An 8957-nucleotide genomic window follows, 5' to 3' on the forward strand; every position below is an offset into this window, starting at 1 on the left:
CTCTTTTTCAGTTCAATCTGTGTTTTTTGTTTGTTTGTTTGTTTACATATATAAGTATTAAAGGGCTTTATAAGTCTTTTATAAACCTTTTTAGGGTTCACTCCATTAGACAAAAAGCACACAATAAACTTTCTTCAAAAATCTGCCTCCACTTTTGGCTCCTGTTGAGAAGACTGAGAAGAACCCCTCACAGTTTACAGAGACCCTTTTTTCAGATTGAGAGGATTTGTGTAGAATGCCCTTAATCTCTTTCAAGAGTCTTTTATTTGACTTAACAGTACTCTGAGACATTTTCTGTATTAGCCAGGTTCTCCAGTAAAACAGAACTAGCAGGATATGTGTCAATATAGGAGATTTCTTAAAAGGAATTGGCTCTTGGCTCACATGATTTTGGAGAATGGGGTGTCCAAAATCTGCAGTGTGGCCTGGCAGTCTGGAAACCCAGGAAAGCTGATGGTACAAATGCATCTGCTGGTAGAATTCCTGCTTGTTTGAGATTGATAGATTTTGTTCTACTCAGATCTTCAACTAATTAGACAAGGCCCACTCACATTAGGGAAGGCAATCTTACGCAAACCTCACTGATTTAAATGTTGATCCTATCCAAAAGCATCCTCCAAGTTGACACAGAAAATTAACTCTCACACCAGCTTTGATGCTTCTGAAGCCTTAAGAAGAGATTTCACAATCACATATTCAGTTTCAGCTTCATAATATATATTCTTGGTATTTGCCTAGATTTGATCTTTTGAAGCTACTTAATTTTAGCACCTAATTGTTTCAATACCATCAAGTTCTGGTTTTTTATTTTTCTTACTAGCAAATAGATAACCCAGATCATTAAGTACATGTTATGCTTTCCTGGTAATTGCAGTGATATTGTTTATTATTATCCCACTACATAACAGCAATGGCCTTTCCTACACTTTCAATATTTTCCTTAGTCGTCATCCTCACTTATTTCTTAAAACCCTAAATTCTATTAATGGTGTGTTCAATGTACTTCAAGCTTTCATAAGCACTCTTCTCAATGGCCACACTCTGGCTCCAATGTCACTTCTGCATTTGTGTTAGGAATGCAACCCAATTCTAGGTACCACTGCATTAAAAAATGCCCCTAATCTTACTGGCTTAAAAACACATATGCATTTGATACCTCACAGTTTCTGAATAGGTCAGAATATAGGTGCAGCTGAGTGGGTGATTCTGCCTCTGGTTTCTAACTTGTCTGCAGTTTAGATGTTGGCTGGGGTTGCAGTTATCTCAAAACTCTGACGGGGTAGATTCTACTTCAAAGCTCCACCACTTAACTCTTGGCAGGCCTCAGATCACAGGTGACTGTTTCTTGTCAATTGGGTCTCTATGGAGGGCAGTTTACAAAATGGCAGTTGGATTGCCATGAAGAAAATGAACAAGAGAGCAGAAGAGGAAGCCAAAAATGGAAGCCATCATTTTAGTAATCTAATCTCAAAATTGGCATCTCTTTTCTTCAGTCAAATTCTATTCATTAAAAATTGGTCAATAAGGCCAGTGCACATTCAAGCGATAGGGCATTATAAAAGGGTAGAGATCTTTTGGAAGCATTTTACAACTTGTCTGCTACACCCTAAGACCACAATGTAACCTCTCTCTTTAAGGCACAAACAAGGTTTTTTGAAAAGTTCATCTGTATTTGCTGTCTTCTTTTTTTCATCTGCCAATAACCCTTGGATTGTCAAATCTGAATGGCTTTCACACTCTCGCATAGTTAAAAAAAAAAGTCAGTCTTATTAAGACTTCCTTGTGTCTGTGAATTGTCTAACTTGATTCTAGTCTTAGTTTCTTTCTAGAGGTTCTTTCTTTTGAGCTTACTTCACTGCTTCTTCATCTAACTTCTGTTTGCACATTGACACTCCAAAAATCCACTTTTTTTTCCTACATGTTTTCTTTGAACGTTTTATTTTCTTACATGGCTCTTTTCTGAAGTATTTTAAATTTATATTTTGATTCTGTGACTCCTCACTGGTATTCATATTTGTGTTTTTAATTTCTGTACCTTTCTTATGATGCATCTACCCTTACATAAGCAACTCAAATTTAAACACATTAAAAATACATGCACTTAAGCTTGTGCTGAAATACATATTTTGATATAATAAATCACACGGGAGTCTGAAACTGTGCCCTTCTAACAAACTGATGTTAAGGCTGTTGGCCATTGCAACACTCTGAGAAGAAGATTCTAAATTACACTCCTCAATGCATGCTTCTCCTTCTGTAGTACTCAATCACTTAGTGAAATCATTATTTGCATATATGTGCAAGTTAATATCTGCTGTATCACATTAGTGTTTTCTTCTTCTCTCATGCCTTTTCTAACTTGCTGCAAAATTATGTACATCTAATTTCTACATAGTAGTTTAAAATGGTCTCTCATCTTCATTTATATCTACCTGTGTATCTAAAATTTTAGCTAAATTATTATAGAAGATTCCGAGTTAATATATTAGCCTTTTTCAAATGTATCTTCCATATTGCTGCAAAAGTAATTTCCCTATATGATATAAAGCTTATTATGTGACTCTTCTTTGCTTTCAAGATAAATTTCAAAGTCAAGCTTTGTATATAAGATGTTTTATGATCTATGCTTTGCCTACCTCCCAAGACTCTCTTTTCTGAAATTTATTTCCTATAATTACTCTTAATTTTAAGGCTTTTTCTTCCCAAGAGTACACTTACTAAATATAAATCTTCTGAATAATGACTATCAATTCTAAAATGTCGTGTTCAAATAATATTGGTCCTTTAAGTACATTTTCAGTTTTCTCATGCATGCACAATAAGTATATATTTCATGAATACCTGTGAAATTTAACATTTAGGATAGGGTATCTTATTTTTACTATTTACAATCAAATATTAAATCTTCAGCATGTATTAATTATTAACATATATTTTATTTTCTTCCTAATGTTGCTTTGGTAGCATCATGAGTATTTTTTTTGTTTTTTACTTTTGGGATATATTATATTATGGAATCTAATTGTTTAGTCACCTGCTGTAACAGTGGCTCACATTATAAAGATATTTGGTCATTAGTCCATACAGTTATTTCACGCATGAGAATTATCATTTTTAATTTGGCACCGGTGAACTAACGCCCAGCATGTGTTCAAAACTACTACCTCCAAAGAGCAATAAAGAGAGTTGACTAAGTTGATTAAGACAATAAAACTATCAAAACTGCTTCAAGGCTAACAAAAATGCTTACATCAACTGATACTCTTTATAATTGCTAGTTTTTTTCTATTTTTTCTTAATGACAATAATACAAGCTACTAATTCAGGGTGTAAATTAAAATGTACATAAAATGATAATGTAGTTCATAAATTTAAGAAATCACCCATTGAAACTTTAATTATCAAAATATTTCAAAGTAAAATGCACCATTATATGATACTGAGCTAAATATATTCAAGTAACAGACATTCAGTCTTCATATAAGAATACCAAGACTCTTAAGAATGAAAATGTAAATGAAATGAAAATGTAATTAGAGGAAAAAAATGTGTCATAAAGAGACATTTTTGTCCCCTTGCTTCCACTATGAGTATTTCAAATTACACTCTGTTTTAAAAGGAAACAGGAAATGTGGGGGTAACCTAGAGGAAAAAAAAGCGATATAAACAAACTATTCACAGAGAGAAAATAGCATTGTTATTAAAATTGTGCATACAAGCTAATACAGTTATCATTGGCTATTGTTCATTAGCTATATTTGCAAATTCTACTCAGTTTATTTTTATTTTTGATAAAAGAAATATTAATATATCACATAGTTTAGAAACTTAAAGGATTGACTATAAAAATTGAGCGAATACTCTGGTTCTGCTTCAGACTGTATAAATCTTTCACCTTTTAAAAATTGAAGGAAGCTGGGCTCGGTGGCTCAGCGTGTAAGCCTGCGCCTTTGGGAGGCTGACGTCAGTGGATTGCCTGAGCCCGCGGGTTTGAGACCCGCCTGGGCAATTTGGCCAGACCTCCTCTCTACAATAAATCAAAAATCAGCCGGGTGTGGTAGAGCGCACCTGTAGTTCCAGCTACTTGGAAGGCTGAGGCGGAAGGATCGCTGGAGCCCAACAGGTCGAGGCTGCGGTGGCCGGGAGTGGCCACTGCACTCCAGTCTGGGTGACAGAGTGAGACTCCAACTCAAAAAAAAAAAAGAAAAGAAAAGAAATTGAATGAAATATTTGCTCCATATGTAACCCAAAAATATTAGAAATTTATCAATTTTGTCCCATGTAAACTGAATTTTATAATAACAGATACAATACTAAAATTAAAAGCCAACACTAAAACACCACTACTACTAAACAACAGCATTAAACAACAACAATGCTAAAATTAAAAGAAGCAACTAGTATACATTTATACATGACAGTTTGGTAAGGAGAGAACATTAGAATCATTTGCTTTGCTTTATTTGATTTTCATTCTAGAGCATAGTTCTCAGCAGTGACTATAAAATAAAGTCACCTGGGGAGTATTTTAAATTCCTGAATATCTGCTTTACTTTGACTAATCAAATAAAATTTGTGAGGATGAGGCCCAGGCATCAATAGCTTAAGCACTTCTCAAATTATTCTAAAGAGCAGCTACCTATCAGGGCTAATTTTCTGCATATACTTTTCACCTTTTCAAGACCCTGCAATGCCTATAAAAAAAAATTATATACAAGCTTATTTTTATATAAAAATGATATGAAAATAAACCATTTAAATGACTTGTTAATTTTTTTTTCCATTAGTCAAAATTTCTTCTGTTTATTTTATAAATGAAAGGCAAATTACTAGATTCCATTGTTTAGCTCCATGTCATATTTTTTTTGTTTTCAACAGTAGAACAAATACTTCAGCATGATTACATGCATAATATGACCAACTGTTGATGAAACCAGATATTATGACTTTCACATTAAAATTTTTCAGATGTCCCTCAAGTTGCAAAAAGACTTTGAAGTATTTGAGTCGCTGGGTGATATGCCTGTCATCTCATAGAAATGTCTGCTTAACAGGGGGAAAAGCTGCTTTTGTGCACACAGGTGAGTTCAAGTGAAAATTTTGTTTCTTTTAGTTATTTGAAGTGCTAGTTTCTCCTGGGTTACTGAGAGTAAGTCCAGCTGAGCCTGGGTGAATTCAAAGGCCACACTCAGAAGAGGCGACCGTTTCTGCTAGAATTACAACTGAAGAGATAAAATACAACAGTGTGAAACTTTCATTTTGAGAACAAGATGGAGTAAAATATATTTTTTACTTTATCATATGCACCATAGCATGGAAGTTCTATAGTTTGCTGCACAATATTTAGAATATTTGTAGCACTGATTTGCTTTCTTATCTTTAGTTAGACATAATGCTAAGTTTATGAAATTGCAGATTGTTTTAAGTAGGAATTTAGGTTTATTATGCATGCTTTTTACATAAATAAAATAGTCCATGTTTGCCTATAATTGGGATGAAAATATTTTTTTAAAGTTGGTAATATAGTCTTTTTAAAAATAATTTTTAAAAACTCATTTTTTCAAAGATATAAAATATGCAATATGTTGTAATAAATTATGGTTGTTAATGGAATACTCAAAATGTAGTAATTGTTCTAAGATTTTTCATAGTTTACTTGACATAGAAAGATGAATTAATAGATCCATGGACTAACATACTAAGAGATGCTAGAGAATTAAAATATTCATTACTATTTGGAGTATATTTTCTCCAAGTTATATATATATACATATATGATTTGTTTCAGTTTTGTGCACATATTTGCAATTACTTATTTAGCAAAGAATTGACAAAAAAGGCAAAGAATGTCCTAGCCAGGGTGACTTTTTTAAAATTTGTGACAGTTGATAGTTATTTTCTCAGAACTGGCTTCTGCAATAAAATAGATTGTAGTAGGCTTGTGAGAAATAAGAATGGTGATTTATTTCCAAATTGGAGCCTAGCTTAACTTGGGTTCTTAAGATGGTGCCTAAATGCTTTGTACTTCTCTTCTGTTGATGCACTTCCTGTTTCTTTTTGCTTCCTTTTCCCAGCGTTTTACTTTGACCAACTTCATGTTTAAACTTTTGGCAGGATTTAATTAAAATGATTCTGTAAGCCAACTGGCAAATAAGACATGCAAATAAGATGATTCTGTAAGTCAATCAAAATGTGTCACATAGGCATCATATTGGAAAGCCTGTAACTTCTGCAGTATTTCTCCTATGAGGAACCAGGAGAGGGACCTAAGTTTTAGGGATAAAAGTGCTGGTTCTTCATGCTTCTGTGTACCTGTCCAAAAGACACGCAATCTTGCAAGACCATCATTAAAGTTCTGCTGCACAATGTCTCTGTGTCCATCCTTTGATTTTGGACAGATGAGTTTATTTCTCACAGGATCCAAAAATAATTGCAAGAACTATAAGGAGATCTTAGGAACTAAGCAAAATAAGTGAAATAATTTACATCACAAATGTTGATTTTGTGGTAGAAATATGTTATCTATGTAAGATAGCTCATATTTCCTTTAAAATCTAAAATATTTGAATGGATTTGCTTCTAGTGTTTTAATTTACCAACCTGCTATTATTATCATCTCCCCATCTTCCAGACAAAAAACGTACAAAAAAGTACTCTGTTAGTGTATTTTTGTTTGTTTGCTTTTTCAGGTGTGCACTTTTATAGAGCCGAACTCAAGTCAGTGCACAGGTAACCCCATTGCCTCCATTCCTCCGCCCACTCCCAGGGAGCATTAAAGCCTTCATACATCTCAAGTTGTGACAAAAAGGGGGGCTACGGTGACTGATCATTCAAAATAAGACAAAATAAAAAGTATTGAGGCAGAGACTTTTAAAATTTGCAATGCATAATTTACACAAATGCAGTGCTTTCAACTTCCCCCTGTGGATGGAGAAAGAACTGGGCTACTCTCCTTAGCGATAAGTGGAAAGACTTTTGGGAGGTCAAAGATGTCCTGTAACAATGCATCTTGTGATATTTGGAATGACTATTTTAAAAAGAGAACAATATACTATCTAAGTCCTTGGCCACACTGTAGAACTTTGGGGATGCTCGCTCCAACTCCTATCACCTTCACCATTCCAGGTTTTCAAATCCAGAGTCAGCAAACCAAAACCAAAAAACAAACAAACAAAAAATCAACAACAACAAACAAACAAAAACAAAGCCATACCAATCTCATCTTGTTTCTTGGGAATGTTAGGTTTGTCAAGAAAGGGTGCAACATGATAGTCACAGTCCGCCTAGAAACACTTGTGTTGCTTGATGGAGGAGGCAAACTCATGGTACATCCACATCTGCTCAAAGGTGGACAGCAAAGCCTGAACTGAACCCCCAATCCACATGGAGTCCTTGTGTTCAGGGGGTGCGATGATCTTGATCTTCGTTGTTCTGACACCAGCTCAGTGGTCTCCTTTTGCCTCCTGTAGCGGATGCCTGGGTCCAGGTGGTACCTCCAGACAGCACTGTGTTGGCAGGTCCTTGCAGATTTTCATAACATGATGGAGGTGAAGGTGATTTCATGGCTGCTGCAGGATTCCATGCACAGGAAGGAAGGCTGGAAAAGAGCCTGGGATGGCGGAAGCACTTGTTGTGGATGGTGACCACCTGGCTGTCAGGCAGCTGGTAGCTCTTCTCCAGGGAGGAGGAGGATGTGGTTGTGTCCGTCTTCTGCTTGAAGTCCAGGGCAACACAGCACAACTTCTCTTTGGTGACACAAGCAATTTCCCACTTGACTGTCGTGGTGAAGCTGTAGCCGGGCTCGGTGAGGATCTTCATGATGTAGTCTGTCAAATCCTATCAGGCCAGGTCCAGACACAGGATTGTATGGGAGAGGGTGTACCACTTGCAGATGGGCAGTTTGGGTGACCCACCACCAGAGTCCATCACAATCCCAGTGGTATGGCCAGAGGCTGCAAGGATGGTACAGCCTGGATGGCCATGTACATGTCTGGGGTGTTGAAGGTTTCAAACATGATCTGGGTCATCTTCTCATGGTTGGCTTTGGGGTTTCAAGGGAGTCATGATCAGCAGCACAGGGTCCTTTTCAGGTGCCATATGTAGCTTGTAGAAGGTATGGTGCCAGATCTTCTCCATGTCTCCTAGTTGGTGATTATGCCATGATCAATGGGGTCCTTCAGGGTGAGAATTCTTCTCTTCTCTCTCAGCCTCATCACCCACATAGGAGTCCTTCTGGCTCACTCTCACCATTACACCCTGATGCCATGCACAGCCCACAATGGAAAAGAAGCCAGCCCTGGGGCATCATCGCCATCTTGCAGATGCCAGAGCCACTATCAATGACAAGAGCAACAGTGTCATCATCCCCGGTGAGGAGATGTGGTGTGGACAGGCAGCAGAGCAAGAGCATGAATTGGAGTAGCCAGAGAATGTGTATATTTGAATAAATAAATAAATACCAAATGTATAAATATGACTCCATAACATTCTTTCCCCAAAAGTTAGCATGACCCATGAAATTACTGTAATGAAGTTGTAATATCACTTTTTTTTTTTTTACTGTATGATTAGAGCACATTAGTTTGAAGATGTGATATGTAGATTTCCTTTAAGGCCGCAATAACTTGTTTATTTAGTAGATCTTCAGAACTGACAATTCAAGCAGGGGTGTTATTCTCCAGTTTGGGTTGTGTACATGTGGCCAAAGAAATTCGAACCTATCCTGTCACTGAAATGTGAAAAGCATTCAGCGCATGAACCTGAAAAGCAGAACATCTTTTCTCTCAATGCCCTCTTTTATCTTTCTTTCTGGCTACAAAAATTAAATCTCTCAAAAAGAAAATTATGTTTCCAGTTATGAATGCATTGCTACAAACTTCTGGGCAGATGGTGGGAGAAAAATAATTGAACTGGAGTATTACATGCTTGGAGGATAACAATTATTAAAATCTATAGTC

At 36.1% G+C, this 8957-nt stretch overlaps 1 pseudogene; it reads right to left on the minus strand.

The window, feature by feature from the left end:
* Positions 1-7283: 7283 nt before the first annotated feature.
* LOC103267180 lies at positions 7284-8136 on the minus strand (annotated as a pseudogene).
* Between the last annotated feature and the right edge of the window lie 821 nt (positions 8137-8957).

The sequence above is a fragment of the Carlito syrichta genome, unplaced genomic scaffold (genome assembly GCF_000164805.1).
Source record: "Carlito syrichta isolate Samal-C Ts95f unplaced genomic scaffold, Tarsius_syrichta-2.0.1 Scaffold308026, whole genome shotgun sequence".
Classification (NCBI taxonomy): Eukaryota; Metazoa; Chordata; class Mammalia; order Primates; family Tarsiidae; genus Carlito; species Carlito syrichta.